General features: G+C 49.1%; 1 long non-coding RNA gene across 1 annotated transcript; it reads left to right on the top strand.

Moving 5' to 3' along the window:
• Positions 1 to 2,671: 2,671 nt before the first annotated feature.
• LOC142819425 (uncharacterized) lies at positions 2,672 to 26,076 on the top strand. Its single transcript, XR_012897310.1, has 3 exons — positions 2,672 to 2,830; positions 3,255 to 3,471; positions 24,089 to 26,076. It is a non-coding gene; the product is annotated as an uncharacterized LOC142819425 (long non-coding RNA).
• The last annotated feature ends 1,619 nt before the right edge of the window (positions 26,077 to 27,695 follow it).

Below are 27,695 nucleotides of genomic sequence, written 5' to 3'. Positions count from 1 at the left end.
TCTGAGTCTTTTCCCTGGGAGCGCATGGCACAAAGGCCGTCCGCTCTCCAGTGCCGTCTCCGGGGACAACCAACCATCTTATCTTCTCCCCTCTCAGTGAGGGAAGCATCTCTTAGTGGGCAATTTCCTTGTGCTGAGTCACTGTACAGGCACCTTCTTTAATGCCTACAATGAAATCCCAGACCTTAGCTATGGGAATACCCTATAGAATTCAATGGGAAATTCCATAGGAGAGTATATGAACAAATACAGAATGGATGACGTTCACTATTAAATTCTACATGTTTTTAGAGTAATTCCTGGATAACACTGGTGGGTTTATCCCTGTTCAATTCTCCCAGACTTTTCCAGAAGGACTATTTACATGGCAGTGTATAGCTGAGACCTCCTGGCACATGCACTCCTATTCTAAAAGCTCCTTTCCTGATAAATGAAACACAACCAATGCCTGACCGTTGTCGTAAGAGAAGGTGCACACATCGTCTTAATATTTGTGCTCCCTACTCTCACCATTGGCTCCAGATTCCATACAGGATCAGTCCAAATTTAACACTGTAAAAAAGCTGGGAACATTTTCCCCAACAAACAATAATGCATGAACAATGAATTTAGCCCCGTTTTCTGCTTGCAGAATATAGGCAGGTTGCTAAGCATGGAAACATTTCTCTGGCTAATAGCTGCCCATACAAATTCACACTTTAGTTGGTGCAAATTGCTGGGCACGCAGTGTGGGCATTCCTGCATGGAGAGCGTTTTTCTGTGTAAAACTGATTTCCACGAGAGGCAAGCAGTGTGAAAATGAAAATTCACACAGAGGCACGTTTGCAGAAGTGGCTAAGTGGCTTTGGAAAGCTGGTGGGACTCCGACGCCTGGGTTAATTTTCAAACAGGTGCCTGTGCTCGCTATGAAAGTCCCAAGAGCAGAGAGAAGTGAACTATCTGCATTGCTTAGAGCTACGTGTGTCCAGCTGTCAGTGTGCTGCTCCCAGGAAGCTTCCTGCTGATCCAGGAACCGCTTAAGCATAGAACAAGCAGGCTCCGGAGAATTCCATCCTCCCGCTTTTGCTAATGTGCTTGCAAAATGTCTCTCTCCCACCACTGTGTGTGGGATGCTCATTTTGGGGGTTGGCTTTGAGATTGTGGCCACATGCTTCCTGCACTCTCTGTCGTATTCTAATGCCACGGCGATATTATTAGCTACATGTGGCAATTTGGCCAGCTGAGCGTGGCTAATGGGCTTGAACAATGTGGCGAGTTGGCCGGTTGCATGTGGCTCGTTTGCTATAGCAGTAGCAAACTATAGTGGCTACTGCTTCAGAACTGGCTGGACACCCTGGATCTAGATGGTGCGTGGTCCTGTCGTGAGGGCAGGGGACTGGACTAGATGACCTCTGGAAGTCCCTTCCAGTTCCAGGATTCTATGATCAAGCAGGACTTTGGTAAGCAAGCATGTGCAACTCACACACCTGCTGGGTTTGGGGCACTGTACCATTGAGACCACTTACAGAGAGAGGAACAAGTCTGCTCTAAAACGTTAGCTGAGCGCCTGTGGTGGAGGCTCATGCACCAAGCTGCAGGTTTGATTCCCCATGTCCATATTATGCATGCTGCTAGATTGCTGACCCAGAAACCCAGCACCATAGTTTGGCATTCCCAGAGGAGCCCACCAAGGTTTCCTTTGGGCTTCATTGTGTAGAACTCAGCTCAGAAAGCGGGAAACTTGCTTCTCTACCTATTGGGCAGCTTCTCCATCTGGCACATTGATTCCCTCTTCACCCTCTGGGTTCAGAAGGCCGGTGGCTTCTCCTTATGGTGGGCACCCGCAGCGAACCACGTCCCAAGAGCCCTGGGAGCAGGGCAGGAGTTACCTCATTCGACCATCAGCTCAGCAAATCCCTTTTACCTGTGTCTGCCGAGCGGGAAAGGGGACCAGGGTTGCTTTTTCTGAGTCCTCTGGGCAGTGTTCCGACAGCGGTGGGGATCCGCATTGGAGGCTTCTCGTACAAAACAGCAATCGGTCCTGCCTCCTCACATCCTGGTCGATTGGCCTCCCTTCGTAGGGAGCAGTCTCTCTTTTCCTCTCCTTACTGCTCAGAGGCAAACATTTAATATTCGTGGCGATTAAGTTGCCAGTTCCTCAGCTCTCTAGTGTGGCTCAGGTGCCTTGCGTCTTGCTTGGCTTATATCTTTGGAACAGCTGTAAACTTCCCCCGGATCATTTTATTGCCAATTGAAGCAGCATCTCCCATACTTTCAACCAATTCCGAGCTATGACTGATTGCCTGTCCCTGGCTGGCTCAGGAACATCAGAACAAAGATGAAAGCTCCAATTCTAGCAATCTCACTCTTCCCTGACATGCTGTGTATAGAAACGTTATGCTCCGAGGCGCCCAGAGAATCGCAATGGTTTGAGATGAAAGGGAAGGGAAACATGCATGAGCAAGTGTCAGCTCTTGCTGGGACCGGCCGATTTTCTTTTGAGATACCGCATGTTTGAAAGGTGTCCTGCTGCTAACTTCCAACCCAAAGTGCTGTTAAACATGTGTAATCTGACTCTGGTGTGCGGCGTGGCTGGGTGTGGGGGTGACTTATAGTTTTGGTTGAAAGAAGAAGATTTCGGTGGCTTCTTATTCTGGGTGGAGTCACGCTCCTCTCCCCCTGCTTCTAAGCTTTGAGCAGTCAGATGGGTTTGCTGTTGACATTTATTCTTGCCTGAGCTGGCGGAGAGTCAGACCATGTTAAAAATTATTTGGTTCAAAAGAAGCTGCTTATGAGAGTCTTAAAGTTTTGACACTCGTAGCTGATTTGGAGGGGAGATTACTCCGGGGAGGTGTGATGGCGCGTTGGGGGTTCCCCGTCTCCTGCACCCCGAAATGGCACAAACAGACTGCACCAGCCAGTGGAATTGAGGGTGGTTTATTGCTCCTCCAGCACAGCGCAGCACAGATGTAATCTGGTTACAGGAACTGGGGGCTAAGAGGTCTCAATGCCCCCCTTGAGATAGGGGAGTCCCAGCCCCCTCCCCAGCTCCTTCTTCTCTCCCTTTCAGCCAGCAACTCCCTAACCCTCTTCCAGCCCTGCCCCCCAGTCAGGGCAGCATCCACCTTCCTTTGTTCCTCTCCATGGGGGGTGTCTGGCCACTGGTTCAACAAGTTTGGCATTACCTCTGCCTAGTGAGGTTTTCCCTGCTGGGTCTTGCTCCAGACAGCAGGGGTCACCACAGCCCAGCAAGTACCCCCACTACGTCACAGGAGGTTCCTACCACCCTGGGCAAAAGCTGCACTCAAGAAGCTATTGGCAGTACAAGAAGTGCTACTGGGTCTCCAAAACCTCAGGGGCTACACCGCACATTCCTCAGCCAAGAGATAGGAGGCCCATCGATGGCACTATGTACATCTCTACCTAACAGAGAACTCCTGAAACAGCTGGATATTGCTTCCAAGTTCCACTCCCCCCGCAACAGGGGACCAGGTAAGAAGCAAAACATAACAAAGGAAGGAGAAAATTTGTTCCTCTTGGTTTCTGAGGACAGGACAAGGAGTAATGGGCTTAAAGTGCAGCAGGAGAGGTTTAGATCGGACATTAGGAAAAAATTCCTAACTGTCAGGGTGGTCAAATATTGGAATAAATTGCCAAGGGAGATGGTGGAATCTCCCTCTCTGGAGATATTTAAGAACAGGTTAGATAGACATCTGTCAGGGATGGTGTAGACGGAGCGTGGTCCTGCCTTGAGGGCGGGGGGCTGGACTCGATGACCTCTCGAGGTCCCTTCCAGTCCTATTATTCTATGATTCTATGAAAACAAGCACGGGAATTCTGAGTCTTACTCCTGACTTCTCTGGGTCTGTTCCCCAACTGTGAATTGAGGGTATGTCCGCACTGCACACGGTGGGAACAAATGTGATTCTGAGATGCATTAACAGCAGTGTTGTGAGCAAGAGAAAAGAAGTCATTCTTCCACTCTGCTCTGCACTGATTGGGCCTCAATTGGAGTATTGTGTCCAGCTCTGGGTGCCACATTTCAAGAAAAATGAGGACTAATTGGAGAGGGTCAAGAGACAAGCAACAGAAATGATTAAAGGTCTAGAAACCATGACCTATGAGGGCAGACTGCAAGAACTGGGCTTGTTTAGTTTAGAAAGGAGAAGACTGAGGGGGGACATGAGAGCGGCTTTCAAGTATCTAAAAGGGAGTTACAAGGAGAAGGGGGAAAAATTGTTCTCCTTGACTTCTGAGGACAGGACAAAAAACAATGGGCTTAAATTGCAGCAAGGGAGGTTTAGGTTGGACATTAGGAAAATCTTCCTACCTGTCAGGGTGGTTAAACACTGGAATCAACTGCCTAGGGAGGTTGTCACTGGAGATATTTAAGAGCAGGCTGGACAGACAACTGTCAGGGATGATCTAGACGGTGCTTGGCCCTGCTGCGCAGGCAGGGGACTGGACTCGATGACCTCCCAAGGTCCCTTTCAGTTCTAGTGTTTTATGATTCTACAATGGGCTTGGACCCAAGTTTCAGCAGGGTCTTCAGTCCCATTCTCCTAGCAGGGTCCTAGGACATGGACCCTTGTTGACCCCAAAGGGGCTGCGGGCTTAGCCTAGACACACATCCTGTGATTGATGCCAGGTCACACAGGGAGTCTGTAATAGAAGTGGGAAATGAACTCACATTTCCAGAGCCACAGCCTCATCAAAGTCACCAGGTTACTTTTCCTCTGATGGATACACTCCCGTGGCGGCAGACAGAGGGGCGCTGTAGTTTTGGATCTCTGCCACCATAAACGTCTGAAGAGCGCGCACCACAGTAACACTGGAGCAAACCTAGGGCTCATGGGACATGGCAATGTATCGGAATGGCTCCGGATCCAGTCCAGTTTGTCCTCTCACTCGCTGTACTGGAACTCAATCCCAGTCTGATAACAGGCAGCTTGACGAGGCTCACGGTTTGCACAGTCGCATCTCAGCACCTGGGACTGCGCCGTCATGTTCTCAGGGTCTCTACATAGAGAAGACAGCTGCTCCCCAGAGAAGCCGGGTGTGACTTGGAAAGCCGGCAGGCTTGGCAAGGCAGCATGGTGGGGCCTCAAAGAAACATCAACCTCCAGCTTTGTACTCTACCACTCAGCCCGATCTGGTTTTCACAGCGACCTGTTCTCTCCGCTTTCTGCGATGGTGCCTACAATTAGTATTTTCTCTACGAATTCTAGCCAAATTGTCTACTTCTGAGTAGCACAGGTTGGAATTATTTTTGACAAAAAGTTTGTTTTTTGCATTGGAAATGATGCTGATTTGTCAAAACCAAACTTCCCCAGAAGACTATGCCAGTCTCACTGAATGGTCCATTTTGAAAAATTGGAAACCCCCCCCCCCCATCCCCCAGAAACATTCAAGTTATGAATATGGGACAGTTTGATTTTTTTTTTCCAGGGAAACTTTTTGATTTTTCAGCCCAGAAAGGCTTTATTTATAAATAAATGAAAAAAAAGGTCAAACCTGAAATTTTTGGGGGAGATTTTTGCTTTGTGAAAATTTTGGAGATTTTTGGCTTTTCCTGTCCTGATTTGGGATGAAACATCCCCCTCCCAGAGTGCACATTATTTATCCCAAGTCAGAAATCGGTATCCCACCCGGTCCTGACGAGTAAAGGCAGCGATTGATTTCAGATGGCCAGTCAGTCCTGCTAGTGATTGATTCTAGATGGCATCACCAAGAGCTTTTAAAGATTGTGGTCATTCATTATTAGCAGAGAGGGTGTTAAGCTAGAAATGAGCGTCGGCCTTGGAACTGTGCCTTTCAATACTGTCTCTGATTGATAGCCGCAGGAGGGCTCAATTTTCTGGTTTAATACCATAATCAATCAACAGAGCAAAGGTATTTTTCACTGCATTTGAATAGTTGTAGCAGATGTGCTCTGCTCGGGGATATTCTGAGCATGCAGAAGGTGTGAAATGCCAGGCGACCTGCTTGATGAAAGTGATACCCCCAGCTTTATAGCTAGATATTGGTCATGTCTGCCCTGCACTGTCCCCACTAGCCATTTATGGACACAAGGAATGGACTTGTGGACTGGAAGACCAGAAGGGACCACTATGATCAGCCAGGGTGGCCTCCCGAATGTTGTAGGCTACAGAAGCTCTGCTGTCGACCCCAATAACAGACCCTCATCCTCTGAGTCACGGAAGTCCTCGAATCAGAGTTGAAAGATTTCAAGCTCCTGAGAATCCACCGTGTTCCCTGCTTTAATCCCACAAGTGACCTGTGCCCATGCTTTAGAGGAAGGCAAGCCCCCTTCCTAGGCTCTCTGCCAATCTGACTCAAAGGAAAGACCCACCAGAAAGACCCCTGGGAGAAAATTCTCTGTGGTCGCCCACAGCCCTCCCAATCCAGTGCCCATCTCCAGTGCGAGGAAGGTGATCGGGATATGCGTTCCAGACTTTTAGCCATGCTTGTTATTGCACCCGACAGAGGGGCGCTGCTCAAACTGCATCAAAGCACAAAATGCAATTTCCAAATGGAGCAAAAAAAAAAAATCTGACGTTTGAATATTAATACCTTGCATGAGTTCTGCCCTCGTTACGCAAATTCAACAAGCCATTGAGCTTAGGGTGTTTTAATTGTTCCCAGTACTTTCGTACGTGTGGAAGATTGCTGGCAGCGATCTTTTTCAAGGGACGTTAATTTCTTTGGTCTGTGTTTTAATTCCTCTCCAGCAGCCTGCTCTGCAGTGATGCTGGTGACTATTTAGACACAATGTGCTGCTGTGTATTATGGGGAGCATTGGAAATAGCATTTCAGGGATGCGGTTTGAGGGAGGGTAAAATGAACTTTTTGCCGTTTGTTCACCTGCTACCCGGCGGGGAGGAGGGGGGAGGTGGAGGTCCAGGTTTTTCTATCTCCTTTCCCTAGTCCTTTCTAAGGTCGGCAACCCTTCAGAAGTGGCATGCCAAGACTGAACTCTCTCCACCCCCCTCAGGGCAAGCCCTGCCCCCTCCCATCCTGCCCCTGCATCCTCCTTCACCCCTCTCCTGCCCCCTCCATCCCTATGCCCCTAGCACACACACGGGCAGGGCAGCAGCGCTGGGACTCACGCCCTCCCGGCAGCAGTGCTGGGCGAGGAGGAGCCATTTCCCTGCCTGGCTCAGCCCTTTGCCCAGAACTTGCCCCTCACAGGCTGCGGCTCCAGGGCTGGGGCAGGCAGAACCAGAACTACCCAGGGCTGTCTCCAGCCCCCGGCTGGGGGCAGTGGGGTGCTGGGGAACAGTCTCCCCAATTTGGGGAGGAGCCATGGCTTAACCCAGGCCCCAGCGCCCCACGGAGGCGACAGCAGCATGTGACCGGCCGCGCCACCCTGATCTGCAACACAGCCCCAGCCCCGCTCCCTCGTGTGTGTGTGTGTGTGTGTGTGTGTGTGTTAACCCCTTAGCTCCCGGAAGCTGCACACCCCAAGCCCACAGAGCCCAGCTCAGGGTCATACTGTCCACTCCGCTTGCCGGCCGCCTGGCCCCTACGCCATGCTGCGCAGGCCACAAAACATCCCCTTGCGTGCCACTTATGGCACGTGTGCAGGATGCTGGTGACCCCTGCCCTAGTCCATCCTGCACACGGCTCCCTTCTCAACGTTGGCACTGGCCTGGCCAAGCATTTGCCCCCTTTTGGGCCAGTGTCGCGTCCTCCTTGTAACAGGGTCACACTCATCTTCCCTCGGCTCTTCATCCTGGGAATTATTTCTCTCCACAGCTGGCGTTCACCTGCAGTTACTGCTCCGTCTGTCCTCACCATGCTGGGACCTGCATCCCTCCCACACCATGGCACCAGGCCCTGGGCAGACTCTGGCAATGCCCACTCTGGCGTTCCCATTCTTCGGGGAACCAGCTCCTCTCCAATCCCACCCTCGGTGGACCCGCCGCCCACTTCTCTCCCCTGGCTGGCCCTCTGCGGCCTTTGTGCCCCCGAGGGTCCCTGAGTCAGGGCCTGGGCCTGGGAGTTCATCAGGCTGGAGTTTTGCTGGCTCCCTGGACTTTCCCAGCACTGCTCTGTCCAGGGTACCAGTGTGTTAGTCCGGCTCCCTCCAGAGCTGGAGAGAGACTCCCTCTTCCTAACAGCCTTTCTTATAGGGCCTAGCCAGGTCCTGATTGGCTGCCTTCAGCCTCCCTCCAATTGGCTGCTGGGACAGCCCTCTCCCAGAACTGGTTTTAACCCCTTTTATGCCAGGGCGGAGCAGCTGCTATTTTTAAATAGATTGGTGACCATGCAGAGTGGACCTTGCATGTTCCCTGGTCCTTGGGGGACCTTACAGCGTGGGTGGGGGAGGGGTACCTGCAGTGGCGTGACTAGTTGTTGGTCTGGATCTATTCTGGCTGTGTAGTGTGTGCTCTTCCATACCAACTACAGGCGGAGGAGTGACGAGGACAAGCAAGGGTTCCCTCTGTCTGGACTCTGGCTTCTTTGGCTTGAAATGCTTTCCCAGGGCAGGAAACACTGAAGGGGATGGCTCAGGTTAGTCCTGGAGACTCTCCAAGCCTGATGTTCCCTTGGGTGCAGCCAGCCCCACACACCTGAAATCTTCCCAAACTTTCTTTTTCTTTTGCTTTGCGGCATCCTTCCAAGAGTGACCGGGGATTCAATCTTGAGATTCATCACAGCCTGAGATGGCTGAGAGATTGGTCCTGTTGAAGCTCAGCCCCTTTGAAAACCAGACCTTTGCCCTCTCGAGGGGGGCATCCCAAACAAATGCCCCTCTCTGGAAATCGCAGCTTAGCTGCGTGGTATTCTACTGGAAGCCACTAGCCATGCCGATGAGAATTTTGTCTCCAGGAAATGGAAAGATTAGTGACACGGATCAGAACATGGGAGAGAGTCACGTGAGCTCCGCAGCCAAGATTGCGGAAGCTTATTTGAAATTTGTTCCATTCTCTAGACCGGGGTAGGGAACCTCAGGCCCAGGAGCCGGATGCGGCATTTCTGGATCCAGCCCCCAAGGCTCAGGGCTCCCCCCAAATTGGGGAGCCCACACTGGTGCTCCAGCCTCCTGCCATGCACCCACAGGGCTGGAGCACACAAAATCTGCTACCCTGAACCCCCTAGGCCAGGGCTACTCAACATGCGGCCTGCGACCCATTTGTTTGTAGCCCGTGGTGTGGTTTGGGTTGACATGAAGCTCGACACGCGGCCTGCAGGTGAGAGCCAAAACAAAAAAGTAGCCAATAGAATGCTCTTCTGTTGACATGCGTTTTGGTAGTTAAATTCCTGGACTGTCATTGCTCATTGAAAGTGCTGTCATACGGGTGGAAATCGGGTAAATGTTGCATTTTATTAATATCAGCAGAACTGACTTAAACGGGGCCTGCGTGTGGAATAGTTTTGCCTTAATCTTTGTATTCAGTGTGAAAGAATCTATTTGCATATATTTGCATGTCTATGAAACCAAACTTAAGATGCGGCCCTCAGCATGTGCTATGAGTATCACTATGCCCCCCGGGGCTTCCAAAGTTGAGTGGCCCTGCCCTAGGCTCTGGTGTGTGAGGGGAATGTGAGGCGTGGCTTTTTCCTCCTCAGACGGGGCTTCTTACTTGTGTTCAGCCCCCGACTGATTTTTCTGTGGGTCAACAGCCCCCAGTCCAAAAAAGGTTCCCCAGCCTTGCTCTAGACAATGGATTCTGTTTGTCTCGGAGTGGGTTAAGCACCGTGAGAGCACACTAGCATCGAATGGGTACACGTTTTGCCTCACGTGCTCTAGTGGCATCATGAGCTGCTTCGATGGCAATGGATTCTGGGTACCTATTCCTATTTCCTAGCTTAGCTTTCAGAAGCGGAGCATCCTAGGAGGTTTCTCAAAGCCACCTGTGCTCTGAGGGACAGTAGTAAGAGGGCTAATCAAAACTTATCTGCTTCCACACTGGCTCTAAACTAGTTTAATGGTTACTAACCCTGCTGAAAGACTGCCTCTTCTCAACAGCTGTGGCCCATCTGAGTTCTACAAAGGCCCATGCACTGGAAACGTTGCTTTAATGCACACCAGGGCCCAGGGCTGGCGGTCGCTTGAGTCTGAGTTTCTCTGATGCAGCTCCTGGGACATAGCTTGGTTCTGTCTGGGCTGGAAATACAGGTCCCTAACGGTGCCATTTTGGTGTTTACCCAAATGAGGAGTTGCTGATTCATGAGAGAATAAAGACTCGGATTTTGGTGGCTGTCAAGCAATTCCTGCCGCCCCACTTAACATTCCGCCTAACTAGCCCCACTTCGGCCTTGTTGTGCTCCTGGAGCATGAGGACAGATGAGCAGGCGCAATGAATTTTTGCGGAGCTAGGCTGTGTAGATGAACAATTCACTCCCAAATGGTGATTGATCAGTGGGAGCTGCACAGCGGAGACAGAACAAGCTGCCATCACCTCTGTTTTCCCTGAGTCCCATTGCTCGGCACGGACCCCGCACAACCAGCGCGGCACAAATAACACATCACGCCTCCCTTCTCTCACCCTTGCCTGTGATGTGAGTGTCCCCCCAAGAGCTGACACCATTGTGTACAAAGCGGGGCGATGGGGTGGTGCAGTAGAAGGCAAATGGCACATGGGCTCGGGGTTATAAGGCTGGTGATGTGTTTTCTAGGTCTTTCTAGGATGCATTGTCACTGTTGTGGGGAGGGCTCTTCGCCTGAGGGTTCTAGTTTTCCTTGTGGCTTCCTCAGTTCCTAGCGACTGTCCCTTCAGCAAAGAAGGAAAGAGTAGTTTGAACTACGGGGCATTTAAAAATGGCGGCGCCTGGGAACATGCAAATAAAGCCCGAGATATTTAAATCCCGGGCTTCATTTGCAAGTTCGAATGCCTACATTAGCCACCCTAGTTCGAACTAGGGTGGCAGTGTAGACATACCCTAACAGATTTATTTGGGCATCAGCTGACAAAGTGGGGTTTTGATGATGAAAACTTACACCCAAATAAATCTGTGGTTCTCCAAGTGCCACAAAACTCCTCATTGTTTTTGCAGATACAGTCTAGCACAGCTACCCCTCTGATACTTGTCACCAAGTGGCTTATCCCGTGGGCCACTCCAGAGCAAACCCCATCTCCAGAGGGTTCCTTATCCTGCCGTCTTAGGGTGTGTCTAGACTACAGAGTTTTGTCGACAAAAGTGGACTTTTGTCGACAAAACTATACCTGCGTCTACACTACCGCTGAGTTCTGTCGACATAACATCGACAGAACTCTGCAGTTTTGTCGACGCTGGTAAACCTCATTTTACGAGGCATAACACCTTCTGTTGACAGAGTTTCTGTTGACAGAAGGTGTTATTGAATGTAAACTGTCCTTTGCGTCTACACTACCATGTCGACAAAGCAACTTGCTTTGTCGACAGAACTCAATGTAGTCTAGACGTTCTTTGTTGACAGAAGTATTGTCGACAGTATCTGTCGACAAAACTTCTGTCGACAGAAGCCTGTAGTCTAGACGTACCCTTACACTGGAGCCAGCAGCATCCCTGGGGTACACACGTGTGCACACACCCATGTAATGTGGACAGGTGGACCCAATCCTGGAACCTCTGGAGCTTAGTGCATGATCCTCTGCAGCTTGAGCTAAAAGCCAGCTGGCTCTCAGGTAAGGCTGTAGAGAAAACTCATGCTCACGCGCTATAAGTGGTCTCTGTGCCATTCCCTGGGACAGTGAACCACACGCAGTGGGTGTGTAGGTAACACACACACACACCACACACATACATACACACAGAGCTCCAATGACTTTTTCCTCCATCTTAGCTTTAATTAGATTCTATAAAATATTTCCAGCTGAGAGTTCTGGTTCAGTAATTATTGTATCTTTCAGGTTCAAAGACACCTGCATTTCTCCTCTTAGTAATTTAATAGCACATTTCACACTTGAAGGGCTAAATGCCCTCCAGATTTCCCAATGCCTTCTAACATAACTGTAAGAGATATTGTTTTTACTGCTAGCAAAAGCAGCCTTTCTCTTTGATCTCTTCACTATAAACTTGGCTAACGGTTGTACTTTTCCCCGGTGCTGTGCACGAGGTGTGGAATCAGGTGACAAACGTCCATCTTTCCATCCTCAGTCACTCACTTGACAGTTTTGAATGTGAACCTCCCACAACCATGGACTGCAGTCTCACCCAGGCATGGCATTTTCATATCATTGTACCCGAAAGGCCCTTTCTTTTAACCATGGCTCTACATTTTGCTTTCCCTAAAAGGAGGAGCCTTCAGAAAGTCGGGCAATGTGGATGCATCACAACTGAGAAGAGTTTTGTGGAAATAGATCAGTTCCAACAAAACTTTTCTCAGGAGGGTTTCTCAAGGCAAACACTGGATTTCTACTCAGATCAGAGGGTGTGTCTAGACTACAGGGTTTTGTCGACAGAAGTGGACTTTTGTCGACAAAACTATACCTGCGTCTACACTACCGCCGAGTTCTGTCGATGTAACGTCGACAGAACTCGGCAGTTTTGTCGACGGTGGTAAACCTCATTCTATGAGGAATAACGCCTTTTGTCGACAGAGTTCTGTTAACAGAAGGTGTTATTGCATCTACACTGTCCTTTGCGACTACACTCTCCTGTTGACAAAGCGGCTTGCTTTGTTGACAGAACTGGATGTAGTCTAGACGCTCTTTGTCGACAGAAGCTTTGTCGACACAGCTTCTGTCAACAAAAGCCTGTAGTCTAGACGTACCCAGAAAGACGAGCAAGGGTCTTCTACATCTTTGCCCCACTACACCTCAGTTTTAGAGCCCTTCTCTGAGCTGTAGAAGACCAGAGTGGCTACCCACTGACCCAGAGGGGGAGGAGCCCTGATAGGGTCAACCTTGCTTCCTCCTGAGTGTTTGTTTATTTATGTGAAGTGACAAATCTTCACCAGGTGAGAGTAAGAGGGGCTAGATACATAGAGTAGAACCTGACCCTTATCTTGGGCGATACCTGAACCACTGGGGGTTTTGGGTAGTCTGGTCTCTTTTGATCTCGCTCTTGCTTTTCCTGAAAATTTCCAAAAGATCTTAGTTTTGTGCCAATGCAGAATGAAACCAAATGCCACAGCCAACACTTCCCAAATGAAAGGGAATTCTTGTGTTTCTGCCATCCTTCCTCGCAGCCCACCTGGTTCTCAGGTGTATCAAAACTTTATCCCATTGAGGACTGCTTAGCATTTGCAGTGCAACTGAAGAATCACATTTGCAGCTGTGGCTGGTGATTTTGCAGCTGTGGAAATACACAGAGTCTGTAGAACTGTGCTTGCTCATCCCTTTGGCCCGTGCAAACGTTCCTTTGCCTCTGAAACTTGGCTAGTGAGGTGCAACTAATGGCAGATGCACAATCTTGTGAGAGCAAACACTTGAAAGCACGACTTGGTGATTGGCATTTCCTTATTTTGAAGACTTGGCTTTTCAACTGGAACATTCAAACATAGCTTTAAAAAATATATAACAGCCTAAGATCATGACAGCAAGCAGATGGTCTGATAGCACTTTATAGACTAACAAAACATGTAGATGGTATCATGAGCTTCGTGGGCACAGCCCACTTCGTCAGATGACCGGAGTTATGATTAGGGGATAAGGAAACTCTAAATAAATAGAAGGGAAGGGGGCAGGGGGAAGAAAGATGTTCTGTCACCCACCCCCCTACCTCTATGCATAAAGTATCAGGAGAAAGGGTGCTAAACCTGAGTAGATAAAGATCAAAGTCAGTGGATGGATAAGGCAGGAAGGATACCATTCAGAAAGTAGTTAGCACCTTCATTGATAAAGGTGATAAAGATCATGACGGGATGCTAACAGGTGTTCCGTGACTGGTGATGAATAGTCAAGATGAGGGGAGATGGACCACTGTCCAGCTGGAACCGTTTAATGAGTGAGAAGCGTATAGTTCTATGGACTGTGTATTTCTTAGGCGTGTATTTGAGAAAGAAGGGTAAGCCCTTTTGTATCCGTTATGGGGCGGAGCATGCTCAGAATAAAGAAGTCTTCTCGGACTTCAGCGAGACTCAACTGAAAGAAGTCAAACTTTCCTTTGCCTGTGAAAATTGGCAAGTATTGGCAGATGCACGAGCTTGTGACAGCAAACAATGGTGTGCATAGCGAGGTGAATGAAACACAAATCTGGCTTAAGCCTTGCTTGAATTTCCCCCAGAAATATCACGTGAAGGATGATGGTGTCTTCAGCACCTCCAAGGTCAAGACGAGAAAGTGTCCAGGCTGCAAGGAACGAAGGTGTCTCAGGAATAGGTAAATCTTCTGGGAGCAGCTAGCACATTCCTGTTTCTACACCTGGCTCTTGTCTCTGCCCTGGGCAATGCGGGCGGTAACGTCACAGTCCCCATGGTCACTGCTTCCCTCAGCTGCACCAAGCAAGATTCAGCGAGTCTCTGATGCCTGGTGAACCCCCTAGGAGAGTGACCTCCGTCTGCCCAGAACTGACTGGAAGCGGCTGTGGGCTCTCCACCTTGTGCTGCTGGGGATGTCGGGAAGAGGCCTGCACTAGTGATCCGAAGACCGTCACTCCATGTAATGTAGACCTGCTGCGCTAAAGCCGCCCCCCACAATTAGGCAGCGAAGAGTGCGTTTGCCCTTTGCTGCGGCCGGGGCTCTTGCTGGGTGTCAATGGCCAAACACAGCCAGTCATAGTCCCCCTTTCAATGAATTTTCCCTGGGAAAAGCCCTGTCAGGGCTAAGAAAACGAGCGGCAAAGGAACACACAGCCCCGCGGCAAACGTGGGATGTCTTTTTAACGGTTTGTGGGCAAGGGGCGAAGGAGCTAGAGTTGAGCAGGTGGGAGCTGAGGATGGGTGGGCCCAGGGGGAGGGAAATCAGGTTGGAATCTTCTCTCCTCTCCTGTTCCCTTGCAAATTTTCATTAGAATTCCCCCAACGTCTCTTTTTCGGATTCGTTTGCTTCATGCCAGAGAGACAGTTGTGGAGATGAGGCCGTAGCGACCTCAGGGGACAACAGTGGGAGAGATCTAGGTTGGATATTAGGGAAAGCTATTTCCCTAGGAGGGGGGAAGCGCTGGGCTGGGTTCCCTAGGGAGGGGGTGGAATCTCCATCCCTAGAGGTGTTTAAGTCCCGGCTGTACGGAGCCCTGGCTGGGCTGATTGAGTTGGGTTGGTCCTGCTTTGGGCAGGGGGCTGGACTCGATGACTCCTGAGGTCTCTGCCAGCCCTGGGATTCTATGATCCGGGCAAAGGCTGATGCCATGTCCTGCCCTCGTGCTTTCTTTCCACCCTGAGCTGGATGGCGGGTAGCGGGGGGTAGAGCCAGCCCCCATGGCCCTTTCCACCCCTCTGCAGCCTGACAGCAAGGGGCCATGGGGGCTGGCCATGGGAGTACACCCACTGCAGGGCTGCGAACGATGCAAGGCAGCAGACCGTTGCAGACTCTGCCTTGGCGGCAGTGCCCTAGGCCTCCATGGACAGGGAACCCCCATCTCAGCCAGTGAGCAGATGATCTTCTTGCATTTTTCAGCTGGCTCCCCGCAGCCTCGTCTTGCAGGGAAATGGAGTGCGGCGGAGCACTTGGAATGTGGGAGACGGTGGGAGAACATTGTCTCCGGTGACCCGAGTGCCGTGCCTCGGTGCTCGCTAACGACCCTCCCGGAACGGGTCTGCGAGCCCATCTGAAACCCACATGGGAACTCGGCAGCCAGTGCTGGCTTCAGGCTGCTCAGCTGCTCAGGCTGCCCTCGCGGTGCTTGGCCACGCGGCCACGAGCTCGTCTGACTGTCTCACTGTGGCGCCGAGGCTTGCCCACCCCGGATAACGGGTTTGCAAGCAAAGCCACTTGCATCGCAAGGCCCATAGCTGGATTTCACCTCTGTGCTTAGTGGGCACAGGGGCTAAGCTCTCTGCTGGTGCATCCGGGCTCAGCTACACGGACAGCAGGGAAGTTCCATCCTTTAGTACCAGCCGAGAATTTCTCTGTGGGAAGGGAGAAACAGCAGAATGTAGGCAGGATTCTGGGACAGCGCTGAGAAATGCAGAGTTCTCCTTCCAGGGATCTCAAATCCCTGTGTAAATGAGAGCAGTGAGAAACCCACCCTCATCTGGTCCCCGCGCCGGCAGGCACTGGAGCGTTGCGCTGGCATTTAAAAGCGGAAATTAGGATTTTATGAAAACAGTCTGCAACAAGATTTATACTTCAATACGTCAACGGGACAACACGCCTGGGTGAGCTGTTAGTCCCACACTGTGAGGGTCGCACAGCGTGTGTCTACACAGCAAAGTTATTTCGGAGTAATGGCCATTATTCTGAAATGACTATGGGCATGTCCACACTAGCCCACTAGTTCGAACTAGGGAGGCTAATGTAGGCATTCGAAGTTGCAAATGAAGCCCGGGATTTAAATATCCTCTTCACCCGCACCTGTTACTGGAGAATCAGACCTTGCCTCTTTGTGGCGTATTAGAAGGTTCCACGCCAACGTTTGAAGCTATGTCTACACTGTGGTTTTTTTGCGGAAGAGGATATGCAAATGAAACACTCATTTGCATATCTCCTCCCACTTCTTTTTGCAGAAGAGGTTGTGCCTCTAAAAAGCCCCGTGAAGACAGGGCCATTTATTGGAAAAAAAAATCCCTTTTGTAAACCTCGATTTTTGAGGAATAAGAGATCTTGCAAAAAAGGTTTTTTTTTTCCTGACAGATTGGCCCCGTCTACACGGGACTTTTTAATGGCAAAGCCTCTTCCACAAAAAGAAGTGGGAGAAGATATGCAAATGAGCACACCATTTGCATATCTTCTTCCCCCAAAAAAACGCAGTGTAGACATAACCTGAGTCTCCTAATTTACATCAACTTTACACCAGTGCAACTGCATCCGCTTCACTGAAGTTCCTCCTGATCTACACCAATGTGCACGAGCTCCCCTCCTGCCTGCATTTAGAAGATTGCTTTGGGAAAGGGCTGGATTGGCAGTGATCACGGACGTGATCGACTTGGACAGAGTTCCCTAATTTAGCAGCTGCATTACCAGAAACCCCCCCCCCCTCTGTTTTATGAACTGGCTTAAGTTATCATGTCCCCAGTAACATCCCCCAGGGAGGAACGTTCAGCTCCTATAACTGTGAGTGCCAGGGAAGATTTAGAAATGCCAAAAAGTAGCAAGCGCGTGGACGCCTCCGGCCATTGTTCTCTCAACCGTTAGGGGCAGTTCTTGGGACAACTGACCTTTTCCTTGTGTCGGTTTTCGTGTTCCCACCCAAAGGTGTCACTTGCAGCCACACAACTCGTACGGCAAACTGCCAAGCCAGCGGTGGCGATTAACCTTTGTGGGGGAGTCGTAACACCATCGTCCCTTGTTAGAGAAATGACATTTGTAAAACGGTAGAAACGAACTCTGGAGGGAAATGTAGCTTCATGGCAAAGAACTACAGGTTGAATCTCTCTAGTCCGGCACTCTCTGGCCCGGTGATATCCGTGGTCCAGCATTATTTTAGCTAGCTGGATGGCCACTTATCATGGGGGTGGCCAAGTTTCCTGCGGTCCCATGAAGTTTATTTACAGCCGCAAGTCCTGTCTCTCCGTGTTCTGTGCTGTTATTTAGCTCTAATTTACCCCTAGATGTCTTCAAAGAGCCCAGCAAGCAGTGGTAGTGCTGGTGATGCTCCTAGCCAATATTAACCTCCCATGGCCTGGCAAATTCTCTAGTTTGGCACGGGTCAGGCCCAGAGGGTGCCGGCTTAGAGAGGTTCATACGTTAGTTGTAAGGAGCACAGACTTTCACTTGCCGACCATCTCCAGATCCACAGGAATCTTCAACCGAGAGTGTTACAAATCTGGGAGGGGAACATTCACTTTTTAAAATAACAAGAGTGGAAGTCCCGCTTTGTAGTGGGGGAGGAGATCTGGAGGAGGCATGAACACTCCTGAAAAGCTGGCCCGTGGGAGGCTCACAAGTGGAAGAGCCGTTTGGTGTCCGAGAAGCTGAAATCATTGCCCCAGAATGAGCCTGCGTGGTGCCCTTTTCTGTCCTCGTTATCGTCTCCGTCGGGGGCAATGAGAGTTTCTGTCTCTTGCAGTGTTCCCTGGGAAGCAGCTGCAGACGGGGCTCTTCTGACCTTTTAGTTTTCCATAATTTGATTGGTCAATGAGCCGGCCCTAGTCTCCCCCTTTGACAGTCTCATCAGTTACTGCAAGGTTAATTAATCGATTTCCGTGAGTGGGAAACTGACATGGGAAATGAGGTAACGCTAGCCCTTCTCAGACAGTGTGCTGAGAGCAACTGTTATAATGCCACTTGCATTGGCATGGCAGGGAGACGGAGTGCTGGAAAAAGTGGGAACAAGAAAGACTTGGATCCAAGTAATGACAGGTCCTTGCTTGGGGTCCTCGCTAAACCCTCCGTAATGCTCAGAGGAGCTGGACTGTGCACACCCAGAGGAACAGGTGGCAAGATGTGTTAAGTGCAACCTGTACTATTTTCATCAGCTAGATACATATTCCATCACTTCATGTCACCTGATGTGCAGATAGTCTGCCTCAAGGGCCCAAGCAAATTTGTGGGGCAGGGGGATGCGAGGACAACTCACTACAAAATTAACATGGACCTTCTCATGTCCATGCAGAACATCCAGGACATCCATTTCAGAAGGGTTCACCAAAAAGACCCCTCAAGCCAAACATCAGAGACATTATAAACACCCCATAGGACAAGAAGCAAGGGGCTTAAACTGCAGCAAGGGAGGTTTCGGTTGGACATTAGGAAAAACTTCCTCACTGTCAGGGTAGTCAAACACTGGAATAAATTGCCCAGGGAGGTTGTGGAATCTCCATCTCTGGATATTTAAGAGCAAGTTAGACAGACACCTGTCAGGGATGGTCTAGATGGTGCTTGGTCCTGCCGTGAGGGCAGGGGACTGGACTCAATGACCTCTTGAGGTCCCTTCCAGTTCTAGTGTTCTATGATTCTATCTAATTAGGAAGGAATTAAAACCGAGCTCCCCCCGCCCCATATCCCCAGTATTTGAACCTGCTGTCCCAAGAGCTCGGGTATCAACTGCTCTTCAGTGAACTTTGGAAAAATAAGTCATAAAAAGTGGCTGATTATTAACCTTCCTGAAATAATACATTCAAGGACTAGATTGATTTCATCCTTCTTAGCTGGAAACAATCCCCACATTTTTTTCCTTCTGTTTCTTTAGGGAGGTATCAAATATGCTTTGTTGGAGACAGTCCCTTTGCAGTTACTAATTTTTATTTCTATTATGGCAAAAATATTTCAGTATCTGAATTTGGAGGATTTTATGATTTCTCTCCTCACACCCCTGCATATCTTCCGGAAAATGTACTAGCAACTTGATAAGAAGCTGTTTTAATGGGAACAATACCTGAAGGTATAACTGCCCTCCATTAATGGATTCTTTAAAGAGCAAACCTGTCAAATATCAGATTAAAAAACCTTTATACAACAAGAGCCACTATATTAAGTGCACTCAATCAAAACCAGATGGAAGGTTTTATACATGAAACAGTTGCTGCTAGGAGATGTATTCTACGAGTTACCCCAAAGCGAAAGAAGATTTGGTGAAAAGAAGGAGGGAAAATTCAGAACCAGCCATTGTGGTGTTCCGAGAAGCCCCAAGGGTTTACACGGCTGAGGAGCATTTGTAAAACACGGCCACCCCATCGGTTCTGAACGAGGGGATGGGTTCCATTCAGTTATTCTTTGTGGCTTTTCAAAGCGAATGTAAAAACTTGACATGTTGCATCTGCGGAAGGTTTTTTTTTACCCAGGGAAGCTGATGCCCCAATAAATCTGTTCGGCTGTATCTTGCAAATCCAGTGAGGAGTCCTGTGGCTCCTCACAGGCTAAGACATGAAGAACTGAAACGGTGCCCTCAGCCCTGAAAGCAGGGAGCAGCAGGTTGGCAGCTGCTGGAAAGGGGCTGCCACAAACTTGGACTGAGGCTGTGAAACAAGCTCTGGGTGCGTGAGGGTGGGCAGGCCCCAGAGATGTGGAGCCCTCGTGGCGCGTTGCAAAGTTTGGCCAAACTTGTTCTGTGGCGGACGTGTTCTTTTGTGCTGGCTGGCTGCAGAGACTCCTAGCCCTTCCTTCGACCCGCTGCCCGGAGACGGGGTCCACGGGCAGATCAAATAGGGCAAAAGCCAGCACTGCATGGACAGGAGTGTAAAGCGAATGGACCTAGTGGTCGGCAGGGGGCCCTGAACCTGAGGTAAAAGCCAACAGCCTCTTTGCTAACGCTGCAGGGCAGCGCTCACTCTCCCTTCTCAGAGCCTCTGGGTTACAAGCGTAAGGAGACACCGTGTCCCTCCTCTTCTCACTGGCAAAGGAGGACGGCCCCAGGGAAGCGGCCTGCTCTCTCCTTTGTCTTACTCTCTGGGCTGGACTCAAGTCGCAGTGGGGGAGGTCTAGGTTGGATATTAGGAAAAACTATTTCCCTAGGAGGATGGGGAAGCACTGGGCTGGGTTCCCGAGGGAGGGGGTGGAATCTCCATCCCTAGAGGTGTTTAAGTCCCGGCTTGACAAAGCCCTGGCTGGGATGATTAATTTGGGGTTGGTCCTGCTTTGGGCAGGGGGCTGGACTTGATGACTCCTGAGGTCTCTTCTAACCCTGGGATTCTCGGATTCTATGAACTCAACATGCAATGCAAATGCCCCGCAGCTGAGCTCATGGTGTCTGGGTTGGTGAGTGACTCCAGAGGCTTGTCCAGCCCTGTGACTCAGTGACACTGAGGTTTGGGAGACATCACGGAATCAGCCTCACTTGGTTACCACTGCGGGAGGCATGAAATGGAGCCTTCAGGTGCCTGCCGGCCTCCTTTGGCATCAGGGCCCTGGCAGTGGCCCGGGGGCTATTGTTGAATGGCCCCTAAGTCAATGCTTAGGATTGTTGGCACTTCAGATGGAAAGATGTGAAGGCTTGCCTGGGAACAAGACTCCCATGATGCTTTGCAGTTAAGATGAAGCTCAGAGAATGAAATGACCCCATGGAGTACTTCAAAAATATTGTTGGACATTTCTTAGCAATCTACTAACTGCAATGGAATAGGGAACCTTGGACTTAGCCCGACACGGGGAAATTCATGAGGACCACACAAAGTTCCTTCTATTGTTTTCCCTCTCCGTCCGAGTGTGGAATACATTTTGTTATGTGCACCAAGACATGTGTGGATGTGCACCACCAGGAGACATACATGCTGCCAGCTGTGGGTGCTCTGCTAATCAGCTGGGCAGTATTTGAATCACTCCTGGGTGGCTGCCTAGACACTTGGCTTACAGGGAACCCTGACCAGAACGATACACAAGGTGACCAAGGTATAATTGTTCCTAAATCATAGGGGAAGCAAGACTGCGGGCGGATGCCGGCTGCCAGGTATGTACGTGGAAATTCTTCCACTGCTGGAGCCTCTCTGTGGACAGGGCTCTCTCTGCTGACTCTTAATCAAATCTCCGGTAAATCAGCTTTGATTGAATGTATTGTTATTATGGAACTAATCTGGACTCAAGAGAACCTCTCCCATGAAAGAGCCACTTGCCATCATGTTGTTTTGATCAGTTATTGCTTATCAATTAATTAATTGATTATTGGCAATTAATTAGCAACACCACACTGGCAGTGCTGTCAGAGGGGTATCCCTGGTACAGCTTCGTTTACAGCCGAGGGCTCCAGTTCACAGTGTTCACTCTGACCCCGTCTCATAGCCCTCGCTCGCTGATTGCTGTTCCTGCCTGAGAGGAAGCTGAGCGAATCCCCGCCTCCCTTGCATGCCGCACAGAGTCTCACAGAAGAGGGGGACGATGCTATTAGACATACGAGTCGGGTCTTCTGCTTCTGGTAGGGATTTAGGCCTGCGATGGGCTGTGGTGGCTTTGCTTATGAAAACAAACCAAGGCGCTAGGCCAGGCATGGGTAAGACACAACCTGTGGGCTGGACCTAGTCCGCCAAGCGCTGGATCCAGCCCACGGGCTGCCTGATCCGGCCTCCCCCCAGGACCTTAAGGCACAGAGCAGCCAGCCACATCAGAGCAGTCCCATGCCGCTTTGAGCAGCTGGCTGCTCCCTGGGGCTCTGTGCACTGGGGGTGGGGAGGGAGAGTCTTCACTGAAACTGGCCAATGGGAGTGGAGAGATTTGGCTAGGGACGGGGACAGTGCATGAAGCCTCCCCTTCCCTCCAGCTCCCAGAACAGAGAGCCACAGGGAGCAGCCAGCTATTTTGAGCAGTCTGGGGCTGCGTCTAGCAGGGAACTGCTCTCCTCTCCTTCCCCAGGTCACAACCCCCTCTCCCACATCCTGCCCCCAGGCCAGGATTAGCTGAGGAAGTGAGTAGAAGCCTCCATCTCCTCCAACCCAGCCCATCCGTGACATCTGAAAAGTGCCCACCCCTCCTACCCTGGGAAAAGGGCAGCATGGCTTTCCAGCCTAGCGATCAAGTACATCTCCTGCAGGGTTACCAAGAGCCAGTGGTGCCTGGTGCCTGCAGGCAGGGCCACCCAGAGGGACAGGAAGGGGAGATGTGGGGCATCCCATTTGTAAGACTTGGGGAGGGCAGCGCACCCCCCACCAAGCGCTATCACGAATCACCTATGCCAAGCACCCTGCCTTTCTGCCGTCACTTTAAGCCCTGGGTATCGCTCTTCAGTGATGCTTCTCGGTAGGATTCCCCAGCCGGGAACGATCAGACAGAGAACCAGCTTTGTCAGACAAGGGTTAACCTTTCCCTGGCTGACATTTCCAGGGAGGTTGCACTGTATTGGGGAGGGGGTACCGGGGATTAGGGGTCCAATATTTTAGTTCCCCACCCGTGCCCCGCCACTCAGTTCACATTCTGACAGAATTGGACAGGGATGAAACCAGTAGGGGGCTGTAGACATATCATGGGCATTCATTGAAATTAGCCTAAAATCCTGCAGAGATGAACAGGGACCGGTCCTTTATTGCCGGATTCCACAGGGCTTCACAGCACACTGCCTTTCAGGTGTCCCAGTCCTGGATATTATAACACTATCCCATGTGCTACAGGTGGAACCTCTCTAGTCCAGCACCCTTGGGACCTGACTGGTGCCAAACCAGAGAATTTGCCGGACCATGGGAGGTCCATATTATCTAGCTGCATTACCAACACATCCACTGCTTGCTGGGCTCTTAGAAGACCTTTAGGGATAAAGACCTTTAGGGATAAATTAGAGCTAAATAACAGCACAGAACACTGAGAGCCAGGCCTGGGGGCTTTAAACAAACTTTATGGGACCGTGGGAGACTTGGCCCCACCCATGATAAGTGGATAAAGAAAAGCTATTTACTTGTTCCTATAATATAAGAACTAGGGGTCACCAAATGAAATGAATAGGTAACAGGTTTAAAACATACAAAAGGAAGTTTTTCTTCACCCAGTGCACAGTCAACCTGTGGAACTCCTTGCCAGAGGATGTTGTGAAAACCAGGACTTTATCTAGCTCTTTTTTTAACCCTGTTAAATTCATGGAGGTTAGGTCCATCAATGGCTGTTAGCCAGGCTGGATAAGAGTGGTGTCCCTGGCCTCTGTTTGGACCTTTGGTCTGATCTAGTATGGCCGTTCTTATGTTTTTAAGACATCCGGCTAACTACAATCATTCCGGATCACGGATGTTGTTGGACCGGAAACTGCTGGATTAGAGAAGTTCAACCTGAACAAGACAGAAAATCCTTTCTTAAATCAGCACGTAGGACATGGTACTCACTCTTCCAGTGTGCACAGCCGCTCCATTTCCTTGCGATAGGAAAAGCCTGTGGAGACTTGACCATGCCTGGTTTCTTATAAAATATTCACTGCTATAGGAGCAGAGGTGCTGTCTTAATAAAAACGCCCAGCTGCATAACAAAACTCATCCATCTAAGTGGCTGCAAGTGGAAAATATTTCACTGAGCTGCCCCGTTTGTGCACACACGTCAATAACATCCCTCCCCCCACCCTCTGCTTTCTCAGAGGAGAGGATGGACTGGAATCGCCGTGTAGCGGCGAGAGGAGGGTTTGTTGTGAGCCAGGCGGGTGTACTGAAGAGCGGTGATTGACATGGTTATTTTGAGGTGTTGTAATGCCATTGTCAGGTTTTTTTCTGAGTCAAAACAACCTTCCCCTTTCACTGCAGATGCCAGCAGAGCCAGTCAAGGCCGAAATTTCCCAGCTCATCCAGAAAAGAACTTCTGAAGATCTGGTCAGAGCTCAGCCCACCATCAGCTGGCAAGAGGGAAGCATCAAGGCCTTCTTGAATAAGGCCTGGTCCAACAGGTTTGGGTTGTCAGAGAAGACAGTGTCTTGGTTCCTGAAACAGTGCGTCCGCAGCAGCCACACGGGAACCCTATTCTGCATCCAGATGGCAAAGCCAGGGTGGTCTCCTGGTTTTGCCTGTCAAGTGGTCAGATTGAAATCGCTTCTGATGCCTCATTGCTAAGGAGCCTACAGATGTCACAGGTCCCCCTCTCCCCATAATCAAATGTATTGCTTGCAGCCTAAGAGCTGCACATGTGAAGACAGGCTCAAGTCCTGCTTGACTATCTGAGCAAAAAACCAACCAATCAACAAACAACCCCCCCTCCCTATTTTGCAGTTAGCCTGATGGCGTTCAAGAGACATTTGTGAATCTGTGAAAAATGGGTCTGTGCTACTTTAATGTGTTATCCCCTGAGGTGGAATAGCTCACTTGCTCCTCTGGAACATACTTTACAAGAGCATGGATGCAGGGATGTCTGGAGAATGTTAGCACATTAGCAACCTTAAGTCAGTTCTAGAAAGGGGCAGTTAGGGGAGATGGAACAGGCAAGGAATTTTTGGTTATCCCGTGGATTAAGACTCCGTTTATTGTTACATTCCTTCAGTCCCAACATGTCACATCAGAGCCATCTGGCCACAGCTGAGTCTCAGTATACTGTGGTTTCATTGTTAGCTTTGTGTTGCACACGTGTTACTTCAACGTGGATATTTTAAGCTGGGTCTCTAAGGGAGTGGGTAGGCGTAATGGTTTGTAATCATTTGTTGCAAGAATGTTTGGAGAGATGATGGAAAGATTCTTGGTTTTGTTTCTATAGTAGAGGTTGGTACTAAGTCATTTGATCCTAGTGCCTTTCTTTTCAAATGTGATGTTTAGATTGCAACACATTAGATGCTTCTCTTTGGGAACTGAACAACGTGTGACTGTAAACTCATTGATATAAATAGTATTAGAGGATAATGACTTTATTTAATGGACATCTTAGATATTCAGAGCTATACAAAATGATCTCAGGGGGGTAGATGTGTTAGTCTGTAACTTCAAAACCAATGAGCAGTCCTGTAGCACATTAGAGACTAACCAAAATAAACATATAGAATCGTGAGATTTTGTGAGCAAAACCTACTTCATCAGATGCATTGGAGTGGAAGTAACAGAAACCACGCCAGAGTATCTGATTAAATGGATTTTGCCCACAAAAGCTCGTGATTCTATGGCCGCGTCTCGACTGGCATGATTTTGCGGAAATACTTTTAACGGAAAAGTTTTTCCGTTAAAAGTATTTCTGCAAAAGAGTGTCTAGATTGGCATGGATGCTTTTGCACAAAAAGTGATTTTGTACAAAAGTATCCATGCCCAGTATAGTTGCGCTTTTTAGCCATCGGGCTTTCTTGCGCAAAAAATTAAGGTGCCTGTCTACACTGGCCCTCTTGTGCAAGTATTCTTGCGTAAGAGGGCTTATCCCTGAGCGGGAGCGTCAAAGTATTTGCACAAGAGCACTGATGTTCTAATGTAAGATTTCAGTGTTTCTTGCGCAAATTCAAGTGGCCAGTGTAGACAGTTGGTAAATTTTTGCGCAAAAGCACTTGCTTTTGTGCAAACTCTTGTCAGTCTAGACGCACCCTACATGTTTATTTTGGTTAGTCTCTAAGATGCCACAGAACCCCTCATTGTTATTAAATACTGCGTATAAAATAGATACATTAACCAACATATATAAATAACAATACATTAAATAATGTACATAAATTACTTGACACTTATTGAATGAGAGATGCCTTGCGTAAATAATTCACCAATCAGTTCATTGTTACAATGCAGCTGTCGAAGTGCTAGCACAGTTTGGGCACATGAACATTAAGTGATGTGTTCACATGTTATTTGAAATGATCATTAAGCTTTTGAAATAAAATGAACCATGGGAACATGAGCAATTAAATCCACCTTTGGCAAATTTGTGTGCATTCTTGAAATAGCTCTTGGTGAATGGTGACAAAATATTTAATAATGAACCAAAATAAGTAATTTTGCCTGTCAGTGGAGACTTGCAGAGGAAAGGCTGAACATTTATCATTCATATCTGATTTTCCTTGTCGAGGGCCAGCCTGCCAGGAAGAGGGCAGAGGAGACCCTGAAAGCCAGATTAATACTGTTGAACAAGGCCAAACACACATCCTTTTCTGAAATCTAAGAGAACATGCTGTAGGTCAAATGCAAAATACAAGGTAGTTTGCAGCTGAACATTGTTAGGGTAAAGTGACTAGCACAGTGAAGACACGGGATTGAAATCTATTTTTCATGTGGCTTCAAAGGCCTGTTAGGTCACATGTGTCAGCTATACTTTCACTTAGTTATTCTCAGTGTTGCTGCAGAAGAAGACACCAGAGATGATGTGGATAAAAAAAGTCCATTTTTACTAGCAAATTATAGGTTGCACCTCTCTAGTCCTGCACCCTGAGAACCAGACCGGTGCTAAACCAGAGAATTTACCAGACTGCAGGAGGTCAATATTGTCTAGCAGCATTACCGACCCTTCCACTGCTTGCTGGGCGGTTAGAGGACATTTAAGAGTAAATTAGAGCACAGAACCCTAAGAGCCAGGACTGGTGGCTACAAACAAACTTTATGGAATTGCAGGAAACTTGCCCACACCAATGCTAAGTGGACATTTGGTGAACTAAAATCATGCCGGGTCACGGATGCTGCTGGACCAGAGAGTGCTGGGCTAGAGAGATTCAACCTATAGCCACATTTCTTGTCAATGAACTTCTCACTGGGGTGTTATCAGACTCTGCCTTGTCATGGGCTAAAATGGACATATACACATAGGCTACGTCTACACTAGCATGATTTTCCGAAAATGCTTTTAACGGAAAACTTTTCCGTTAAAAGCATTTTCGGAAAAGCGCGTCTAGATTGGCAGGATGCTTTTCCGCAAAAGCACTTTTTGCAGAAAAGCGTCCATGGCCAATCTAGACGCGCTTTTCCACAAAAAAGCCCCGATCGCCATTTTCGCCATCGGGGCTTTTTTGCGGAAAACAGTCCTGTGCTGTCTACACTGGCCCTTTTGTGCAAAAGTCTTTCGGAAAAAGACTTTTGCCCGAATGGGAGCAGCATAGTATTTCTGGAAAAGCACTGACAATCTTACATGAGATCGTCAGTGCTTTTCCGGAAATTCAAGTGGCCAGTGTAGACAGCTGGCAAGTTTTTCTGCAAAATCATCTGCTTTTGCAGAAAAACTTGCCAGTCTAGAGACAGCCATATTATATAAAGATACAGCAATGTGTTAACACATACTGTAAAAAAACTCCAAAAGAAAGCGCACCACTGCATACACCTCTCCCCCCAGGAAGAGGATGAAAGAAAAAAAACAAAACGACATTTGAAAGTAGTTACACTAGTGACAGGTGCTCCAATATTGTGGTGACAAATGCGATAGCAGAAATTACACAGACTAGAATATGCATTGTTGTTCCACATAGCTTTG

The sequence above is a fragment of the Pelodiscus sinensis genome, chromosome 23 (genome assembly GCF_049634645.1).
Source record: "Pelodiscus sinensis isolate JC-2024 chromosome 23, ASM4963464v1, whole genome shotgun sequence".
Classification (NCBI taxonomy): domain Eukaryota; kingdom Metazoa; phylum Chordata; order Testudines; family Trionychidae; genus Pelodiscus; species Pelodiscus sinensis.
The sequence above is the reverse complement of the archived record's forward strand: the minus strand, read 5'-3'. Positions and strand labels throughout refer to the sequence as shown.